This window comes from Panthera pardus, unplaced genomic scaffold (assembly GCF_024362965.1).
Source record: "Panthera pardus isolate Hobbes unplaced genomic scaffold, ASM2436296v1 HiC_scaffold_16, whole genome shotgun sequence".
Classification (NCBI taxonomy): Eukaryota; Metazoa; Chordata; class Mammalia; order Carnivora; family Felidae; genus Panthera; species Panthera pardus.
The window spans coordinates 92273656-92297410 of NW_026526721.1; the positions used below are offsets into that span (position 1 = coordinate 92273656).

Sequence of the window (23755 nt, forward strand, 5' to 3'; positions counted from 1 at the left end):
AAAGTAGACTTCCAATTTAAAAGTCATTATATTGAGTGTACTTTGTAAAAGATAGCTGTAGTCATTGGCAATATAGAGCAGTGAAATCATGACTGGACTATTTTTGTAAGTTTCAAAAAGAGGCAAAACTAAACCATTGTGTTAAAAAGCCAGGGCAATGATTACCTTTGGGGAATAAAAACACAGGTAGTGATTAGAAAGGGCTTCTGATGTGGTAGAAATGTTTTACTTCTTTTATTTGGATCGTGCTTACCCTGCTGAGTTCACTTAATGACAATTCATTGAACATACTTGCAGTTTAATTCATTTTTGTGTACGTGTACCATATTTCAATAAAAAGTGATACCTATATGATTTGTTAAACGATAAGGAAAAGCAAGGGAATGTCATACAATTAGTAACAGTTTTTAGCAGAATGATGCAATCCTTAGAGGTACATAGGTTTTTTTTTTTGTTTGTTTGTTTGTTTTTAATTTTTTTTCAACGTTTTTTATTTATTTTTGGGACAGAGAGAGACAGAGCATGAACGGGGGAGGGGCAGAGAGAGAGGGAGACACAGAATCGGAAACAGGCTCCAGGCTCCGAGCCATCAGCCCAGAGCCTGACGCGGGGCTCGAACTCACGGACCGCGAGATCGTGACCTGGCTGAAGTCGGACGCTTAACCGACTGCGCCACCCAGGCGCCCCTACATAGGTTTTTTCAAATGTGTTAATAATATTCTTCCTAAATGTAGAGAAGATAGATACACGGCTGTTCTCCTTAATACATACAATCAGGGTTTGAACTCCTACATATGTATATTTTAGAGTAAAAATATTGTTCTTTAAAAAAGATGTCTGGGCCACCTGGGTGGCTGTCAGTTAAGCAACCAACTTTGGCTCAGGTCATGATCTCACAGCTCACGAGTTTGAGTCCCGCTCTGGGCTCTGTGCTGACAGCTCAGAGCCTGGAGCCTGCTTCAGATTGTGTTTCCCTCTCTCTCTGCCCCTACCCCCCCCCCCCCCACACTCTCTCTCTCTCTCAAATATAAATAAACATTAAAAATTTTTTTTAAATGTACAAAACTTTATAAAGTTTATTTATGTATATGATACCTGCATATTTATGTTAGAGGCCGAGAAGAGGCACGATCTATTTATTTCTATCTATTCTTAGCAAAAAGACCACAAAGATACACAATAAGTGTTCTTAGTGTTTCTCTTTAGAATACAGGTAATTTTTACATTATGTACACATTTTGGAATTTTACAAATTATTCTTAAGTATCATATTACTTTTAGAATCCGGAAGCAAAAATACAAACTTTTTTTTTTTTTTCAAGGTAAAAAAAATCGCGCCTTGTACAGAAATGTCACGGAGAAGCCTGCCAGGTCTCGCGGGTGGAGCACCTCGGGGAGGGGCGGGGCGGAGTCGCGCGGAACGTGACGTTTCAAACCTGCGCGCCCCCCGCGAGCGCACAGACCGGCGTGGTCTCAGACTGGGACGTTTGGACTCGGGCCTGTGCAGATGCAGCAGCTGGGAGTCCAGAGCTTCGCCCCGCCCCGGCTGGGTTGACCCACAGCTCAATAGGTAGGAAGAAGTTCAAGTGCGCTCGATTAAAACTTTTCACTTTTACTGGCTGGGTGGGAAGGAAGGGTGGTGACCTTCAGGGGAAAGCACAAGTAAATTGTGGAAACCCAGGGCTTCTGGTCTTCCTTCGCACCGAAGAAAAAGGAACGTTGCTTGTAGATAACCCTAATAAATAGCCGAGGAATCATTTTTATGCAGGCAGTTGAAAGATAGGGAGTTCCAAAGTGTTTCCCTATCCAGTTCACTGACCCGCCGTATCTCATTCCCACTTGGATGAGAAAGGGAAAGCTAGGATCATATTTGGTTTCTGAGTAATAGATTTTTTTGTTGTTTTGTTTTATCCTAACTTGTATTTCTCAATGAAGTGTATATTTTGAGGACATCTACCTGTAATCACGTGAAAGATGATGACTATTTCACAGTACAGAGTGGTTTTTTTGTTTGTTTTTTAATCATTTGCAGTAAGAGATGTTTGTTGTCTCCTTAACTCATGATGTGACCGTGGACTGAAGATATTGAATGCTACTGAATAGTAGGCCAGGAGATAATCTGAGCTCTTTTTCTCAGACACAGACCATTGTCTTCCATCCATGTATTCTAACATGCCTGGCATAAAATGTGTTGTTCCATGTATAAGTGAGTGAATCATTGAATCTGTGAATGAACGTCGTTCACAAGGAGCCTACCGTGCAAAGGTGGTTCAGCATGAGCAATGAAAAATAGCTGTCAACCTTGCTTAAACTTGCACATTCCTTGGGGTGCCTGGGTGGCTTTGTTGGTTGAGCGTCTGAATCTTGATTTTGGCCAGGGTCATGATTCCAGGGTAGTGGGATCAAGCCCCATGAGGAGCCTGGCGTCACACCTCCCCTCCCTGACCTGGGTGTGGAGCCCACTTGAGATTCTTTCTCTCCTTCTGCCCCTTCTCCCCTGCTGTGCTCTCTCTAAAATAAAAAATAAATAAAGTAAAATTTCACATTCCTTGTTTATGAAGTATTTATAGGTATCAGGAAGGATCTCTGTTTTTAAAACACCAGCTAAGTGTTTGCCATTTTCAGTAAGCCACTAGTTTGAAATAAATGCATGAAAATTTATTTCTATTGATAATTTAACATTTTCTGATTAAATTTAGTGTGCTAATAATGTTATTATGCACACCAAAGGGCTTTGGATCTTTCACATTTCACCAGTTAGACCTTGGATACCATTCAGGTGCTCTTTTAAATATTATTGCAGGCTGGATGTACTGCTTTCCTCCAAATGGAAATTAATTTGATTAGGACCCAGTAATAATATTTTACAGGGTTATGTTTTCGTTTTTGTTTTTTCATGTGTGGCAAGAGCTCAAATATCTTTATAAAGTGAAAGGTAAGAGAGAAGAGAAAAAGATTGTACTGGAAGGAAGAAATGGGCCAGAATCCTTCAAACTGCCTAACTCTATACACATTCTGTAGTTTTCTTCATTGGCCTGATTTGAATAAAGAATGGAATATTGATTCTGATGGGGGATAAAGGGACTCAGCTGAAGGCAAGATTATGTTGTGTAGTGTTTCACAGAAGTTTAAAACAGTTTTAAACCTCTTTTTCAAGTGCATAGAACCAACGTAAGTTGGTGAGTTGCCATGGTGTGCAACACAAGTACATAATCAAGACAGAACTGAGATTTTTTTTGTTCCCAAAGTGGACTTTTCATTTAAGTACCTGTTCAACCCTGCTCAGTCTGTTACTCATCAGTGTTATTATAACCAAATGGCTAAAACTTCCAGTCTGGTCATTTTTAAAGATATTTCCAAAGAGAAATAATTTTAAAAGACACTCAGGAAAAACACCTTTTTATTTTTTTTTGCCACTGTTCAGAATGAACTGCTTGTAAAAGAAACTGCCCTAAATGCATAAAGTTATTCATCTTCTGAGCAGTGAAACTAGCACATTGGACATTGATTACAACTTAAAAGAAAACAACAAATGAACATGAATCCTAATGAGGAGATATAGAACCTTCAACTGATCTCTAGTCATAAACCCACAGTTTATTCCTTACTGCAGGAGAATATTTTCAAATTAAGACACGATGACTAAAACCACATCTCTCTACTAAAACCACATCTCTCTACTAAAACAACATTCTCTCTAGAATTTGACTGCAATTTCTGTCTTTATTTTTCTTTTATGTGACACATCAGTTGAAAATAGATAAATAGGTGCCCCAATAAAGGTAGGCTATGGTAACAAAAGCCATACAAACACCATATGCTCAAGGGTTTTTAAATCCTTTTATATCCGGGAGCCCAGAATATTGTCTCTTTACTCGGGTAAAATATATTGAGTCATCTTCCTGGAAAGTAACATTCAAGTTATTACATTTTGCACCTATGAAGAGCCTTTTTGAATTTTTTCAGGGATGTTAATAAAATAAAATACTACAGCAGTCTAGCTTAAAGATCACTGAAGGAGAGACTATAACTTATCACAGCTCTGGCTAAATTTAAAAATATACATGATAAATGAGCATGATCCAGGTGTCCAATATAAAGAACATTTTCCTAATTATCCAATTTTTTAAAATTTCTGAGCAATAACAGCAATAATAAAAATGGCAATAACAATATTATAATAGTTAACATTTATTGAGCACCTACTATTATCAGGTAACCTTCTTCTGTTACTCTTCTCAACAACCACATGAGGCAGATATTATCATTAACACCATTTTGTAAATGAGGAAACTGAGGACCCAATGGCCATGATTGTTATCAACATCATCCTAAATTATATGGTGGGAAAAACTGCTGTAAAATAAACATGATAGCAAAGATTCAGCTTTACCTCTACTACTTTTTAGAAAGGCTTGGGCATAAATTTATTTACCACCGCATGATGTGATATACACTTAGTATGAAATATCTTAGAGTCATGTATTTGAACCACCAGTATTTCACAATTTTAGGCAATTTTGAAAGGTAATTGAACTGATTTGACACAGGATATGTATTAGAATGTGTCCCTTTAACCTTGATGAGTAGAAGCTGAAATCACATTGCAACCTAGAATTGCATGACAAGTAGAAAATTGATTTAAATAGAATAGTTCTAAGTAAATAGTTTTAAATAGTTTTTAAGTAGATCATTTTAAATAAAATGTTTCAGGAAGACTAATATTATAATTACTAACAGAAATAAAAATCACTAATAGAAATCAGAGCTTTTGATTTCAATTTCTTTTCACAGGTGAATTAGTTGTTCTATCTGGCTATTTACTTAAGTTAAGTAAAAGTTAAATCTTAATAAATAACAACGTTGCTTATTAAATAATCTCATTGACACATTGCTATTTATTAAGGTAAATAAGATTTGTTTATTTAAGATTTACTTAAATAAGTTGTGCATGTGCCTTTCAAGAGTAAACATTGATATATGGAACCAAAATTTAGAAACTAAGATTAAATTTCTTCAACAGAGGAAGGGAATTGCATATAACTCTGTTTGAGTTGGTGTTTTTTAAATGTGTTTGAAAATATGGACTTGAAAATGCTGGTCTTACTTTACTTTAGGCACCTTTAGTTGTTACTTATTAGGATGATAGCTGCACATGTTAGTTGGAAAGTTACTGGCACTCAACCTGGGCCTGTGTTTCTTCGCTAGAATAACTTTCCTTAGGAAATTCCACATTGTGGGTGTTCATCTGATTTCACATGCATGAATGCTTCAATGCTTTCCCACTAGTTAGCACTTAAATTCCTATTAGCCAGCATAACTCAAGCAGAAGAATTCAATGATGTCTTTAAAGATCACCTAAGTTATAGCTTGAGAAGACATTGTATTGTCACCCCCTTCCAAAAAAAAGTGCATTTAAATTGTTAAAAATCAGCTCAATTTTGTTAACGTGAAGGTGTAAGGAATAAAAACCATGACATAATAACTACTTCACATCCCTGTAGAGCAGACATTTGGAAACCTAAATTTTAATTGTAGGGGAAAAAAAGGGGATTGCAATAGCCCATGGCCTCCACAGTCAGCTCTCAGTATATTCCTAGGCTGAACATACCTAGTCTTTACTCTTGGAAGGTAAGGGTGTGTGTGTGTGTGTGTGTGTGTGTGTGTTTTGAGAGTCCACAGAATACTGCTCAGAGAAGGAGAATGCTAGAGGAAGGAACACATAGAAGGCATCTAAATCTCCTGAGGTACTAGGGGCAAGGCTTAATTAAAGATTCTCAAAAGTTCAGATCTCAGTTAATGTCCCCATATTTTATATTAACTAATGTAATCAACAGTGAAGGGAACATTATGTTAAACATGAGGGTCATTACCAGCCTAAGGGACAAGATTTTATATACATTAAAAATGATACTATTTATGAATTTAAACATTTCAACCTATATACAGAATCCCTTCAGATGTTGCCCATACATTCATTGACAAATTCCATAAATGTAGAAAAGTAGAGATAATCTGAAGTTCATAGAAGCTTTATCTTTTCATGCAGTTGCCATTTTCCCCCTTTTCTCCCAGAAATTCTATCTTCCATGGGCCTTGTTACTTTGTTGTTACAGAATCTGTTCAACTACTACCCATGCTAACCTGGTCATCTGTCTTTGTTCTCATCTTCCAATGGCAGATGACTACCTCCGTTTTCCACTCATTTTTCCATCTCCCTAATTCTCAATTTTTTTTTATTCTCTCAGATCTTTATTATCTATAATATGCTGTCAGGAATAGTGGGATAGAATTGGGGGTGGGGAGGAGATAGCTATAGTTTGAAAAAATCTCCCTTCTGTCCTCAGTATTGAGACATCCTTCGTCACACCTTTTCCTTAGGATTGAGTATTGACTGAAGTAAGGTTGGTCCTGAGGTCATTGATCTGGTCGTAAGGTCATCATACTTACCAATTATTTTTTTTTTTTAATTTTTTTTTTAAACGTTTATTTATTTTTGAGACAGAGAGAGACAGAGCATGAACGGGGGAGGGGCAGAGAGAGAGGGAGACACAGAATCGGAAGCAGGCTCCAGGCTCTGAGCCATCAACCCAGAGCCCGACGCGGGGCTCGAACTCACAGACCACTCACAGACCGCGAGATCGTGACCTGAGCCGAAGTCGGATGCTTAACCGACTGAGCCACCCAGGCGCCCCCATACTTACCAATTAATATATCAAACAGTTGTAAGGAGATTGGTCATAAGTGAGGAAGCACAGAGGGATTTTTTTTCTTTCATCGTAACTAAACTTTAAAAAATTATGATAATGACAGCAAACAACTCCTGCATATCCCATGCAGTTTGTGAAATTTCAAGCTGTCCTGGTCTGTCATTTTCTTAATGTAAACCTTTTATTGATGTATAACATATTTAGTAAAGTATACAAATTGTAAATGTACAGTGTGATATAGATCAATAGATTGATGAATGGATGGATAGATAGATAATAAATGGTGATATCAGTAAGCCCAGGAACACCCTCCTGGCCCATTTCACTTACTACCCACCCTCTCAATAGTAACCACTTTTCTGACTTCTAACACCACAAATTAATTTTGACCCTTTTAAAAATAAATTATACAGCGTATATTCTTTTGTATCCCTCAACATTTTACTTGTGAGATTCTTTCATGTGATTGCTTGTATTTGTAGTTCATTTATTCTAGTGCCATATAATATTTTTTCATTATATAAATATTCTACGATTTATATCTCTTTTCTAGTGTTGATTGACGTTGGAATATTTTTAATGTTTTATTGCTATGGATAGTGCTACTGAGAACATTCTTGTCCATGTGTATTTTTTATCATAAGTATGCATTTCTGCCAGGCTTATGGGGGAAAAAAAAATTCCCCAGACATAGGGTATAGGAGAAACTAGGTGCTGCCAGTTTTCCAAAGTGGTTGTACAAATTTGCATTCATATAAACTGTATGTAATAGTTCCAGTTACACAATATAATTTCCAACACTTGGTATCGTCTATCTTTTTTATTTTAATCATTCTGGTGGATTTGTGGTTGCATCTAATCTGGGATTTCAATTTACATTCCTTGGATATTTAATGAAGTTGGCAACTTTTTAATAAGTTTATTAGTCATTTGGAAATCCTTGTTTGTGACACATCTACTAAAATTTTTGATCCATTTCTCTACTGGATTTTCAGCCTTTTTCATATTGATTTATAGAAGTCCTTTAGATATTCTGAATGAGTCTATGTCAAATATTATGTATTACCAGTATTTTCTCTTATTCCATGAACTGCCTTTTCATTTTCTTCATGGTGTATTTTACTGAAGTAATGTTATTACTTATAACCTACTCCAATTTATTAATTTTTGTGTCCTGCCTAAGATATTTTTGCTTACTCCAAAGTCATGAAAATAGTTTATGTTTTTTTTTCTAAGAACTTGGCTTTTATGTTTAGTTTTTCAATGTATTTGGAATTAATTTTTGTGTATTATGTAATGTAGGAGTGAAATTTATTTTTTCCATTGGACTTAGCCAAGTACCATTAATTTAAAAGACCATAATTTTCCTCCTTTCATGGCAGGGTCACTCACCTCATAAATTAACTGGTCATTTATGTGTGGGTCTATTTCTGAGCTTTTTATTCTTTTTAGATGGTCTAATTATTTACGTTTGCATCAAAACCATCATGCTTTAATTATTGTAGCTTTGTAATAATTCTCAATTATTTGCTTAAATTCTCCAGCTTTGTTTTTCAGGTTTATCTTGGCTATTCTTATTTCCATATAAAATGTGAAGTTTGTTGTGGCTTGACTTACAACTAAGCTATGTTCAATTTTGGTAAAGGTTTCAGGTACATTTGTAAAAGAATGCACATTCTGATGTTCTTTGATGCAGGATTCTACATGTATCAATTAGGTCCAGTTCATTACTTGTGTTACTCAGAACGTCTGTGTCCTTAAAAGTTTTTTTTTCCTTTCCTTTTCTTTTTTCTTTTTCTTTTTTTTAGGATGAGGGGTTCTGAAAATCAATCAGCTATTGGGAAAGTTCTGTTAAATTTTTTACTATGATTGGAGATGTGTTAATTTGTCCTCTTATTTTCTGTGAATTTTTTGCTTTATGTATTTTAAAGCCATGTTATTGACTGAATACAGATTTAGAATTATACTATACTAGTTATTATACTACACTAATTATACTAGTATAATTATTGTTTAAAATATCCTTCTATATCAGTTAAGCTACAGTCAGAAAACAGAAACTACATTAAACAGATTTACTACAAAGAATTGTTAACTGAATTAAAAAGTGACTAGCTACTAAAAAGAGCAGAAAGAGAACTCCAAGGATTATAGAGTTAGGGCCTGAAGCAAGCAGGCTACTCCTCTTAGAGCTGAGAGAAAGTAAACAAAAAAAGAATGTGGAATCTTAAAGGAGGTTCTGCAAGGCTAAGATTCAAACCTCTGAGCAGAGGATGTACCTGCCCTTGGAACTCACTGCCCACAAATAGTAACTAAAATGAGACTCCCTTACCTGGCAACTGGAAGAAAAGTGAGGATGTGATGAGGAAACTTGCCAAAAAGACCCCTTTTGTGAGGGTCACAACAGCAGAGATAAATGCTGCCTGGACTCTTACAAAATGCTGGCTTAGATCCACAAGCTACTGGTTGAACCAGAACACTAGAAGAAAAAGTCCTTTCTTTTCCTTGCAACTTTGCAGTGTTTCTCTAGTACCCTCTATTGGTGGCCAGCTGGAAAAAGAGAAATGTGGTATGCAGAATTCAGTTCTAGTAAAAATGGGTGAAGGATACTTTTGGAGTTGAAAGACAGTAAATAAATAACTACCACACCTTGTTTATGTCTAGTAATGCTCCTTACTATAAAGTCTACTTAGTCTGATAAGAGTTAGACCCATCACATTATCCTGGTTGATATTTGCATGCTGTGTCCTTGTGCATAGTTCTATTCTTAACCTTCCTATGTTCTTATATTTAGGGTATATCTATCATAAGCAGAATATAGCTGGGGTTCATATTTTTTCCAGTGTGATAACCTTAGACTCTTAATTAGAATGTTTAATATTTTTAAATCTGAAGTAATTGCTGGTACATGTTGGTTTCTATCTACCATATTATTACCTGGTTTTTATTTGACCCTTTTTCTTTCATTTCTTGCCTTTATTTTTGGATGAATCAAAAATGTTTAGTTTTTTCTTAATTAATTTGTTAGTTATACATTCTTTTACTATTCTTCGACATTGGCCCTCCAAATTAGAATATGAACGCTTTACTTATTACAATCTAATGGAAATGATTTTTTTACCAAATTCCTACTAATTTTAGAACACTAGAATTCTTTAATTCCATTCACTTTTTCTCATCTTTTGTATCATCATTGCCATTCTTTTAATTCTACATATATTTTAAACTTGGTTGAAACGTTTCTGTTATTGTTTTATACAGTCAGCTGACAATCAATATTCATTTTTATGTGTATATGGCCATATATTTAATTCTGCAGTTATTCCTCATTCCTTACTGCAATTCTTCCTTGATTCCTCTTCATTCTCACTCTGATCCTTCTCGGGTTCCGACTACACTTCTGTTAGGTTTTTTCACTGTATTCCACATTTCTCTGAAGTTCCTTTATATTTTTCATTACTCCACTTTTCTGCTTAAATTCAGATATTTTCTACTGTTCCCTGAATTTACTAATCCCCTCTCTTCTGCACCTAAAAATCAGTTTGTGTAATCTATCTAATGACTTAATCTCAGAAAGTGTATTTCTCAGTTCTAGAATTTTTATTTGATCATTTTTTACAGATTTGAATACTCTAATAAAATTCCTTATTTTTCACCCCCTATTGTTTTGATATTCAAAAAATTAGAGTTATTTTAAATTCTTTAACTGACTCAATATCAGGTTTATCTATGGGTGCATTTCTGTTGTCAACTTTTGGCTTCTTGGTTATGTTATCTTGGGGAGTCTGGAGAGCATACTTAATAATTTTTATTAAAGACTGTATATTATGTATAGAATATTATAGAGGATTCAGATGTATCTTCCTCTGTAATGAACTCATCCCTCTCTTCACTAGACAGATAACATGGAATTTCATCATAATTTAATCATAAACAGTTCCAGGTTGAGGCCGGGTTGCAACCCTGGAAAGAGTCTACCTCTGTCTCTGGTTCAAGGCCCTTCCTCCTGCAGGTCCCTGTCACAAGACTGCCAAAGTTTGCATTGGCTTGCAGTCTTTCCATGTAGGTCTTTAGCATTCTGCCTCATTAAGCCCTAGAAAATGGCATTTTTTGAGGTGGTAAACAACTCTGTGTGGTTTTTTTTATCACCCAAGGGTGCTTCTTCCTCAGCTGTGATGCTGAGATTCTTAGTTCCCTCCCTATGCCCAAGTGGCAGATGCCCCTAGGATGAAAATGGCTGTATGCTCTCTTCATTTCTCATTGCCTCCCCAGTGCCCTAGTACACTCAACAGATGATTTGGTATTTTATCCTGCTTTTCTGTTTTTTCTCAACAACTGTTCTGATCTGCTGCAAACTACTTTCCTTCACCCCTAGCAGCTGACATGTAACCACATAGTTTGAATGATATATTTTGGCAGATTCAGATTGAAAAAATTACTAATTTATAAAGTATGGCTTTGTGTTAAGTTTGATACACATCAAAACTTCTTTCTAAGCAGTTCTTTGACTTCATGGTTCTCTTTTTCTAAGATTAATTAGGAAAATACTAGTGGATAATTAATATACAATCAGTTTTCAAATATTTCTCAATTCCATAAACCTGTAAATCTTCATTAAGTGTAATTGAAACCTGATTGAACAAGTAAAAAAATGCATTTATAAACTATTTTGATATCTCCTCTGTCTTAATTCTAAAATTAATTTCTCCCTCAGACAAATGCATTTCTGCAAAAATAAGTATCATCACTTATACTAGAAAAAGATTAAAAAGAAATCTTCAAATAATAACACTAAAAAAACATAGAAGGAAGAAATTAAATTATTATTTTTCTTTACACACACACATGTATATGTATATACACATATATATACACATATATATATACATATATATAATTTTTTATGAGAGGGTTAAGGGGCAGTGTAGTGTGTATGGTAGAGGAGACCCAGAGAGACCTCTTCACTCTCTTTAACCCCTTTTTATATTCCAGAGGAAATTAGAGGGAAACTGGCTATACTTCAAAATGAGGCTATGTGTTTCAAACCTGGGAATGTGTAAGAGGGGATCTGTGCTTTGAGCGACCTGAGCCAGAGGCAGAGGGGTATTGGAGGGGGTGAAGGGAAGATGCGTGGTACTTACCAACTTGTACCTTTCACTGGGAAGGAAGGCAGCAGCCAACAGTAGTTCACAGGCTTATAAACTGGGTCTGCTGCCTTCAAGAAGGGAGGCAAGGAAGTCAAATTAAATATAAAAAAGTTATTTGTGCAACAATAACTTAAACAAATATATACAAGATCCAAAGATTTCTATTTGAAAGCACCTTATAATTACATCATCTTTAGTAAAATATCAAACTGAAAATCTTGAAAGAAATCAGATAAACCCTACTTTTGACTGGAACATTTATGTGAAATGTCTTGGCATGCATAGATAGGCAGATAAATAGATCTCTCTCTCTTCCTCTTCCTCTTTCTCTTCCCTATCAGGTTCTATGGTAAGTGAGATACAACATTATGCCATTGATTCTCAGGCAAATCACGTGAACAGTCTTATCCAACATTTTCTGAAGGGTTAGTTTCTTCAGTAAGAAAACAGAGTTAGGATTTGAACCCATATCTCTCTACGTCCAAAAAATGTGACCTGTCCTCTATGCTACTTTGATTCTTAAGCTTGGAACACCCTCCCAGGAAAGACATATAGCAGCTCTTATCTCTGGCTTTCAAGCTTCTATGAAGCACAAGCCATGTGTCCATCTTTGTAATCCCCAAGGAATTAGCCCAGTATTTTCACTTAGTAGGAACCCCACAAGTGTCTGTTTACTGAATGGATGAATGATACCAATAATCCATCCTTATAAACTTCATTTGGGGAAGGTAAGGCCTTAAATGTTTCTTTAGCATCAACAGCTAATGCAGTCTCTATCTTCCTGGCAGTCAGCTTCATCAGCGCCAACTCAGGGACCAGTTGTACCTCAGCAAAATAAAACATATGAATGCGCTGGCCCAGGGCCAGCATGCTCACCAGACCACTGTGTCAGAATCCCCTGAAATAAGCTGACCATGAGCATGTTTAGGACACCTGTAAATAGCATTACCCACAAATACTTTTCTGGAAAAATTTGGTCTAGCATTTAACACTGCAAAAAAGTAGTTATCATAATAATATCTGAACCTTGTTGAACACTTTAAAATTTTATTTTATGGTTTGGCATGGTTTTTACCTATTTATCTATTTATTTATTTATTTTACTAATACATTTAATTTCAAGTGGTAGGAGGGTAGAGTAGGAGACTCAGAATATAGTGCATATATAGTAACCATATTAAAGCTTTGGATCTCTTGTATTTCTACTATAGCCCTCCTCTGCTTATTAAATATGCAGATACCTATACATCACCCCAGACCTAGTGAGTCAAACTGTGGGGCCTGGAAACTAAGAGGCCTCAGGGGATTCTGATGCATACTAACATAGGATAGCCCACTGAATCATAAACTCTTTGAGAGTAGAGGTGATCTCTGGTTCAACATTGCATCCTGGTGCTGACACAGATCATGACAGAGAGTAGTTGCTTAGTCAATCATGAATGAATAATTGAATGAATTAATGAATTCTTAACAGGTGGATATTTTTAAATCACCACCGTGTCAATCTACTCTTATCTTGATCCAATGAGTTTTTTGCTTCCAACTAATGAAGATACTATGTTTTTAACAAATAAGTTTTGATTACATTTAATGTGGATGTGATGGAAACCTAGAACCAGACTCTGTTACCACCAAGTGGGGATGTGCCTTCTCTGCCCTTATCTCCAAAATGAAGGAATTAGAGTAGGTATGCCTTATGATTCCCTTCTGTTGCTAAAGATTTAGTTCTCTTATTTTTAAATGTCTTGAAACAAAGTAGTGCCTATTACTTAAATGTTTTTGTACACTTTTACTTAATCTGTATTTCTCAAAAACACAGGTTTTACTTTTTTTAAAAAAATTACAAAATGAAGATATATGAAGTCAAGAAACAATAGAGTATTTCACAAAAATGCATGTTTTTATCAAATACTTTAGTGATGGTCAACCCTCCATCTAAGCAGTCTAGTAATACTATAAATTGAGAAGAGAAAATCACCATTTTGCAATCATCATAGTTAAGACTGGTCAGGCAAGAATCATCAGTGGATGCTAAACAGAGAGCGAAGTTTTATGAGGAGCAGAATAATTGCATGGTCTCAAAATATCTCCCCAGAGACCACTTTTAAGTTGCAACTGTTCCAGAAATCTAACATCTTGACCAAGTGATTAAAATTGACATTACCAAAGAAACACAAGTGGACATTGGGTGCCTCCAAAGTGATACCTAGAAAAAGACACAATATCATTATGTAGCATTCTGACTGGGTATGCCTAACCTAAATCTAATCATGTAGAAATATCAGACAAACCCAAATTGAGGTAGATTCTAAAATAGCTGACTCACATTCTTCAAAAATGCCAATGCCATAGAAGACAAAGAAAGGCTGAGGAAGTGTTCCAGAGCAAAAGAAACTGAAGAGACATGACAGCTACATGCAATACATTATCTTAGGCTGAATCTTATACTGGGGGGAAAAATACTAAAAGGACATTATCAAGACAACTGACAAAATTGGAATCAGGACTATAGTTTAGACAATAGTATTGTATCAGTGTTAAAGTCAATACATTTGATAAATATATTGTGTTACATAAGATAATTACTGATTTTAAGAAACGTGCACTGAATTAATAAGGGCTAATGAGGCATGATGTATACAACTTACAAATGATTCCAGAAGTATAACTAATAAATGTATATGTCTGTGTGTCTGAGATTATTCTTATAATTCTTGATATATTCTCTTATTCTTGATATTATTCTTATAACTTTTCCATAAATTTAAATTATTGCCAACAGAAAGTTGGTTTTTTTATTATTATTTTTCTTTTTTAATATACAGTTCCCACTTCTGGACAGATTTAACTTTAAAATATATTTGAGAACAATTAAGAAATTAAAAAAGGGTAGATCAAAAAATAATAGGGGTGCCTGGCTGGCTCGGTCAGTTGAACGTCCGACTCTTGGTTTTAGCTCAGGTTCTGATATCATGGTTCGTGGGCTCAAGTCCCACGTCTGGCTCTGTGCTGACAGCGTAGAGCCTGCTTGGAATTCTCTCTCTCTCCCTCTCTCTGCACCTCCCCTGCTTACTCACTTTCTCTCTCTCTCAAAATAAATAAATAAACATTAAAAAATATGAAATCTTCATGGTTACTGTTCATTAATTTTGTGACTCTACAAACAAACACTGAGCTATCCAATATATGTTTTTTTCATTTGTAAATGGCAATTGTGATAACAATTCACTTTGTGTATTATGGTGGGAGGCAGTGGAGTGAGGTAGAAAGTACTGTGAGAACAGCAAGATACAGTTTATAAGTACTAATTTGCTGTATGATCATGAGCAGGTCATTTCACCTGCCCAAGAATCCATTTCTGCATCAACAAAATAAGATTAGATATGAGTATGTTGAAAGTCTCTCCTCCTACAATTCTGAGTTATAGTTTAAGAAACAAAATGTGAAAATCTAAGAATTAAAAACTGTATCAACAGAATTAAAGAGGTGAACAAAGTTAAAGGGAGAAAATTTCTTTACACATCTGTACAGTCTTGATCTCTTAAATAAATGGAAACTTGGAGCACTTCAATAAAAGAACAGAGCAATGTTTGCCAAGAAACAAAACAAAATTTGAACTTTCTCTAAGGATATCCATGAATTTGACAGGCTGATTATATTTAGGTTTCAAAGAGAAATGTAGCCAGGGGTGCCTGGCAGGCTCAGTCTAAAGAGCATATGACTCTTGATCTGGGGTTGTGAGTTTTTGAGTCCCACATTAGGGGTAGAGATTACTAAAAAATAAGTAAACTTGAAAAAAATGTAGCCAAATATCTGTGAGGTACACTGAAACATTACTTCCCCTACCTGCAACAGCAAATGAATTATTGTTTTTTACCATCAAATTAGATTAAAAACTTTAGAGAAGTACAGTCATGCCCCCGTGGACTACACTTGTAAAGATAGTAAGTTGTGCCATTATCACTTTCCCAAAAAGGTCTTAATTTTCTAGTGCTTTTGGTTCTATATGAGCCATATTTTATGACAAAGAATTGGGGAAACAAATTATCTGTTCCCTAATAATGATTAAAGTAGAAGAGGCCATGGTAGGTGTGTCATAAATATTGTTGACTTAGGGTAGCAAACAGTAAAAATAGAGAAATAAAAAGGGAAGGAAGGAAGGAAGGAAGGCAGGAAGGAAGGAAGGAAAGAAAAAGAAAAGAAAAGAGAAAAGAAAAGAAAGAAGGAGGGAAGGAAGGAAGGAAGGAAGGAAAGGAGGAAGGAAGGAAAAAGGAAGGAGGAAGGAAAGGGAAAGAAAGGAAAGGGAAGGGAAGGGAGGGAAAGGAGGAAGGAAGAGAAGAAAAGAAACAGGATGCTATAGTGCCTGGAAAAGCTTTCAATGGTGAAGCTAGCTGGCTTCTATTTAGGTGACTTTCAACTAAACTGTCAAAGCCTTTGTAATGTGGTGCAACAAGGGGGGACAAAGATAATTTTGAATTCTTTGTTAAATGTGCAGTAAGATACAATCTTCCATTTGTCCAATCAACAAATATTTATTGTGTACCTACTCTATGTCAAGCACATTCTGAAAATATAGCAGTGAGCTAGGCATTCATGATGCATTCTCTCACAGAGCTTATATTCTGGTGGAGGAAGATAGATACTAATGAAATATAAGTAAACATCACTGTAATATGTGATATGGAGAGATTTAATTCATCAGAGAAGGTTTCTTTGGGAACATTTAAGCTATGATCTAAATAACATGAAACACAGTAAAGAAAACACTTCAGCCCAACTAGTACAAAGGTTCCAAGATAAGAGTGTACTTGTTAAATTAGAATAGAATGAAAGCTAAATGACTGAAAAGGGAGGAAAGATGTTAAATTTTCAGAGGGAGAAGAGGCATAGGGATTTGTATTCTATTCCAGGGGTTATGGGCAGCCCTTGAAATGTTTTAAGCAGGAAAGTGGTGGGATCCGATTTTCATTTAAAAGGGTGATTTGTATTGCTGTGTGTGAGGAAGCAATTGTCATAATCTAGGCAGGAGATCTTGGGGCCTAGAGGAAAGTATTGTTATGGATATGCAAAGAGGTGAAACTTTGAAAGAAAGAGTCCATGCATAGGACCTGATGATGGGTTGGAGGATGGTGGGTAAGTGAAAAAAAGAAATGGAATCAAAGATAACTTTGTAAAGTTCTGTCCTGGTCAACTGGATAGATGTGGGGAGCATACACTGGAATGGGGAGGACTGGAAGAGGGGCAGTTTGAGGGAATGGAAATTAAGAGATTTGTTTTGGGCTTAATTTTAAGATTCGTCTTAGACAATCCAAGCAGAGATGTCACATAGACAGTCAGGTATACAATTTTGAAATTCTGAGAGTATACAAGGGCTAGAGTTTTAACACTAGGAGTTAAGAGTATTTGATGAAATTTGAAGCTATAGGACTAGACCAGTCACCTAAGGAGAAAATGTAGTTGGAGAAAACAAATGGCTCCACCTCTCAAATGGAACATAAGAGGAAGAGCCAACCCAGAAGCCTGAGAATATGCAGCCAGTGAACTAACAAGAAAAAAGGAAGAGCATGGTGTCATAAAAGATGAGAAGAAGTGTTCTGGGACACCTGGGTGGCTCAATCAGTTACGTGTCCGACTTCTGCTCAAGTCTTGATCTCATGGTTCATGAGTTTGAACCCTGTATTGGCCTTTCTGTTGTCAGCACCAAGCCCGCTTTAGATCCTCTGTCCCTCTTTCTCTCTGCCCTCCCTGCCACTTGTGCTGTCTCTCTCTCTCTCTCTCTCTCTCTCTGTCTCTCTCTCACAAAAATAAATAAACAGTAAAAAAAACTTTTTCAAAAAGTACGCTGCTAAAGAATGTCACTTGTGAAGAGTGCGGCTTTGTGCTATGGCAGACGAGAGCCTAGGGCCAGAAACAGGAAAATCTTGAGGACCCTTTCTTAAAATTCTCTTTTCTTTTAATTTTTTTTATTTGAAAATAGTTGACATGCAACATTACATTAGTTTCAGGTGTATAACATAGTGATTCAACTTCTCTATATATTATGCTCACCACATAATAGCTACCATCTGTCACCATATGAGGCTGTTATAATATTGCTGACCATATTCCCTGTTATTTCTTTGTACAAGAGCAGTCTTAATGGAATGGTAGGGACTGATGTCTGAAGAGAGTGGCTTGGGAAGAGAATATGTGATGAAAAAACAGATGCAGAGAATATAAAAAATTATCTTCAGCCATTTTGCAGTGGATGGAAGCAGCAACAGGGGATAGCAGCAGGAAGATGTGGAGGCAGGGGAGTTTGCGCGCTTGTTTTTCTTCAGAGTGTTGCTGTGGGGTGCCTGGGTGGCTCACTTGGTTTAGCCGGCCAGCTCTTGATTTCAGCTCAGATCATGATCCAGGGTCGTGGGATCAAACCCCACATTAGGCTCCATGTTGGGTATGGAGCCTGCTTAAGATTCTCTCTCCTTCCCTCTTCCCCACTCACACACACACTCTCTCTATATATAAAATAAAATTTAAAAAAGATATTGCTAAATTAGTGTGCACATCAACAGGATTAAGCAAGAGAGGAAGAAATGATATGGAAACAGTACAGTCATTGATACAGAGAAACCATGTTTCTCTGGTTACATTGTAAGAGTACAGTCATTGATAATATAGAGACATGGGATCCAGACAAAAGGGTTTAGCCTTTGAAAAAGCCAAGGGATGCTCCAGGAGGCTGCTTGTGTAATGACCTCACCTCTTCTCTTAATTTATGTGCCATTACATAAATTATTTCATTTGATTCTCACATAATTCTCATGTATCCAATCATTCCCATTTCCAGAGGAGGAAAATAATGCTTAGAGAAGTTGGATAATTTCTCCCAGAATGTTCAGTTAATAAATAATAAATCCAGAATTCAAACCTTTCTTGCAACTCCAACCTGAATGCTCTTTCCACTACAGAATACCTTGATGAAGCCACCTTTCTAGAGCTCTCTCCGAAGCGACATGACAAATGTTCACAATGTACCAGATACAGGAAGTACAGTTGCTTTGATGCCATTATTCCCATTTGGTGACTTAGTGATCAGCAAATTGTTTGGTCATTTCAAGTTTGAAGTTCCTGGAATCCACTCATGTGGCAGTTTAATGTGCACATCATGTGTTTTCTGAATTGAATGACTGCTGGAAAATAACAGGCCACACTTACACTTGCAACTAACTAGTTAATGAAGTAGATCTAAAATCTAATGTCTTTCTCAACAATTTTGGTTCATATACTTGCTAACCAGAAATTGCCAGTTCATTTTCTTACCATTTTAAATGGAGTTCTATGCAATAAAAAAGCATTAAAGTTAGTATCTGATTATTAAGTTAAAAAAAAAGTTAAGGTAGGCAAAGTATAAATCCCAATCAAATTGTGGTGCAGTGCACAGGAATTGATTATCCTATCATCCAAAAGGTATGGAATTTGACAGCAGATGTCCTGGGTTCGAATCTTAGATATAGTAAACTCTCTTGATGATCTCTTTCAAGTTGATCTTTTGGTTTCCTCATTAGTAAAATGAAGGTAGTAATACTTAGGCAAAAGAGCTATGAAAAACAAATAGGATAATCCAATGAGATAAATTTTAATGTGTTTTTTAAATTTATTTTGAGACACATAGAGCGGGAGTGTGGGAGGGGCAGGGAGAGAGGGAGACATAGAATCTGAAGCAGGTTCCAGGCTCCAAGCTGTCAGCACAGAGCCCGAAGTGGGGCCCAAACCCAGGACCCATGAGATCATGACCTGAGCTGAAGTCGGATGCTTAACCGAATGAGCCACCCAGGCGCCCCTCCAGTGAGATAACTTTATAAACTGGGAGTACTTGTTGGTTGCTATTATTATTTATATGATACTACATGGTGTGCTTTCTCTTATATTTCTTAACAAGCACTGTGAGCCAAATTCATTCTCCCTTCTGATAATGATGAGTACTTGGATAAAAGAAAAGAAAATTGCCTGCATAGGGACACCTCTCATTCTGCCTATTCTAAAAAGCAAATCTCTTGAAACTGCATCAGTCACATTTTCCCACAGAAGCGCGTCCATTATTGCTACCATAGTACTCACCTCAGCCACGCACCCATTTGAATAACAAATGTGCATTGAGGGCCTATTATATTCCAGGCTCTGAAGGAACTAGACATCAGGATAGTAAAAGGATTGTGACACATTTCCACTTCTCCAGTAGTTCACAGTGTAATAAGATAGTGTCTCCTCTGTATAAAGTTGTTTATCTATACATCCCTCCTCCCCATGTTCCACCGCTACCTCCAGCTATGAGCTCCAGAATGCTGAGACCCTGTCTGGGTCATCTTTAGCTTCCTTTATTTTACTGATTACAATTTGTTGCTCTTAGTTGGTGTTCAATGCATAATTACTGAAGAAATATTTTTAGTGTGTTTTTAAAAATATCAAGGTGTACTAGTGGACTAACAAGCAAGATGTTTTTTCTCATAATGTTTCTCTGGTTACATTTAACTGCAAGTTAAAATTAGATCCTTTTCTTTTTTTTAAGAAAGAAAACCATAGCAACTGTGATGTTGAATGTTTCAGAGTGCACATTTTTAAGGATTTTCTTTTTCTGAATTGCCTCTGTTCAAGCTGCCTATTTCAATCAAAATTCTAATAAATAATTTGTGGTACTAATAGCCATATAAACCACTGATGGTATTGATGAAGCAGTGGAAACTCCCACATAGAAAAGAATGCTTGATAAAATGCTTGAAGAAAAAAATAAACGTGTTGAAAATCCACTGGATATATTATTGAAATGGTTGAACATTAACCTCTCTTTGTTTCTTGTACCTATATTTATTATAAAACCTTGGAGTTGTTCTAATGTTTCATGTAAGTATTGCTGGAGATCTTTTTTTAAGGTATGTCTCTATGAGAAAATCGATTTTACAGTGCTGTCTTCTAAATTAAAGAATGGGCATTTTTACAGAATGTTATCAGTGAAGACTTCTTTGACATACATAATGATTGTCTAATAGTTTTCTCTAAAAGTATTTTTATTGAAGTAATGATTAAAGTGTAACTCAGTGCCTCAGGAACACTGACTAATGTCATGTTAATCAACTTGACTACTAAAAAAAAAATGAAGAGGTTGATAGTTTAAATCTAGTTGGTACATGATTCACTTGAACTATCAAAGAAGAAAATGTACTTTATCCAGGACTGAATTTAAAATAAAAAAATTTAAAAATCTAGCAAAACATCTCAGAAACAACTTTTGCAGAGTTACAGGCCATATCCTTATAAAAATCCAATTTTGTTTCTCTTAAAATGTGTAAATTAGCCCTTGATTCACAGCATCCATATTGATCAACATCTATTGAATGCCTACTCTATGCAAAGTGCTGAACTAATGTGAAGATAAATAAAGCATATATCTGCTTTTAGGGAGCTCATTGGAAGAAATAAGTCATTCATGCATAACTGCAGTGTAGGAAATAAGTGGTATAAATGTTGTAGGTATTCTGAGGAGGGAGAGATGGATAAGTTCTAGCTAGGTTTGGGCAGGTAGAATGAGGTGGGAACAGGAAGATGGAGAATTCTTAGCAGACAGACTAAAAATGGGTATCTTTTGGAAGTAACAAGTTCAGCTTGACTTGAGAGCAGTTTATAGAAGGAGTGCTAAATAAGTCTGGAAACACACATTGGGCTAGGTGGTGAAAGGCCTTGAATTCCAGATTACTTAAATGGAGTTTTATAATATTTTAAAAAAGCTATAAGTGAGCAGTTGCATAACCCTTCTGGAGACATGCAATAATTTTTGTAAAGAACAGGCTCTAAATCTGAAGCTGAAGTCACCTGATTTGTAACCAACATTGAAAAGTATTGATTGGGCTTGGCCATACTTCTTCAGCCTAGCCTGCACATTTAGGCCATTTTCAGACATTCACATATTTACTCTGGGTTTTTGAGGGGACCTGGATTATTGTTTCTTGTACAAATTTATAATAGTTGACCTTCCAGGCGTTTAAAAACAAAACATCTGCCCTCATATTTATTCCTTCTGAGTGTTCTGTGGATCATGTACACTTTTTCTTCCTTTATTATTGTTTCTTGTACAAAACTGCACTGAAGACAAAAATTATGATTTCTATAAGTAGTTTAAGGACTGATGCAGAAATATTCAGATGCCTGTTTCTTAAGAGCAATCAAACCTTCCATCTTGCAATGAAAAAGGGCTTGGGAGGGAATATTGGAGTGGGCAATCTGAAGGAAAAATAGAGGAAGGGAGGGAGGGAGGAAGGTGGGGGAGAGAGAGGGAGAACAATTACCTTCTAGAAGAAATGGTCATAAAGATAAGGTTATACGGATGTAACGTATACGGGTGTCAAGAAATGTGCAATAAATGCAGAAGAGATAGGTAATGCTGCTGTAGATGCTAAAAATGTTACTAACTACAACCAAATATAGATATTATGATACATTTTAATCATTGGTTCTTGAAAATAGAGAGCTTAGAAAAGATACCTGAAAGATACCATGAAAATTTTGGAGTAGGTCACCTACCAGCAATTCCTGGTTATATTTTGCGGTCTATTGTAAGAATGAATATAAATTCTTAAAATTCAATATTTTGAGCTTTAAACAAGTTTCAACAGCTACATCTCTTTTGCTTCACAAATAGCATTAGACCAAGAAGGGAACATAAGTATAATTTCTATAGTATTCATAAGAATCCATCTGTGTGCAGAACTTAGCCACATTGTAGTTTATAAATTTTACTCAAAATTTCATACAACATTTAAAAAACTATATAATGCGGGGCGCCTGCCTGGCTCAGTCGGTTAAGCACCAACTTCAGCTCAGGTCATGATCTCGCAGTTTGTGAGACATGTCAGTTGTGCTGACAGCTCAGAGCCTGGAGCCTGCTTCAGAACTGTGTCTCCTTCTCTCTCTGACCCTCCCCCACTCACACTCTGTTTCTTTGTCTCTCAAAAATGAATAAACAAACAAGCAAGCAAACTATATAATGTATATGGGGGGTGTTGGAATTGTGCTACTTCCATTTCTGCACCTTGCTACTGAATGAAACTTTTTAGTATAGATGTATATTTCTAGTGTTCATCTCACAAAGATCCTAATTCAAGGACTGAAGCTAACTTTTGCTCAACCCAAATCATACGTGGCACAAGAGCAAACATAAGATAGAGTGATGGCTGACACAGTTTTCCCCTCACCACTCTGACTAGCCACATCAGTGGTCCAAAAAATGTATTGGATGCCATCCATGATTCCAAGAGAAGAAAAGAAAACACAGCATTGCACAAAGTAATGCTGTGTTAATGGGGCCTATGATTCCCAGTCATGGGGATCTTCTTAAATATTGAGCATAATACAGACTGGCAAAATTTTATTTTATTTTTTAGGTGTTTTTCCCCATAGACACAACTCTAATATGTCAGTATAAATCTTTGGGGAAATATTCTAATATTAAACTTTTACAAATCGACATCCAAGATTGCTATTACTAGAATTATTGGAACTTGATCTATCCTTTGAGATAGTCTGGGCCATTACAGTAGGGTGTTTGATATGTCCATGTTTCATGTAAGCCCTTTCTGATGACACAAATGTATAATGGTAGGGGGAGAAAGGTTAACAGCTATATATACAGTTTTGCTTTGTCCTTTACTTTCCTTAAGATTTACTGGATCAGGGGCACCTGGGTGGCTCAGTTGGTTAAGCACATCTGACTTTGGCTTGGGTCAGGCTCAGGTTATGATCTCATGATTTGTGTGTTCTAGCCCTGCATCAGGCTCTGCGCTGACAGCTCTGAGCCTCTTCGGATTCTCTCTCTCTCTCTCTCTCTCTCTCTCTCTCTCTCTCTCTCTCACTCTCTCTGCCCCTCCC

General features: G+C 36.2%; 1 protein-coding gene across 2 annotated transcripts in view; it reads left to right on the forward strand.

Annotated features, from left to right (window-relative positions):
* The first annotated feature begins 1447 nt into the window (after positions 1 to 1447).
* The window catches only part of SPATA16 (spermatogenesis associated 16), a 243489-nt gene continuing 221181 nt past the window's right edge, over positions 1448 to 23755 (forward strand). For both annotated transcript variants that reach the window (XM_019463196.2, XM_019463195.2), the window contains exon 1: positions 1448 to 1570. The gene's annotated coding sequence lies outside the window, so the exon portion shown is untranslated. The remainder of the gene's footprint in view (positions 1571 to 23755) is intronic.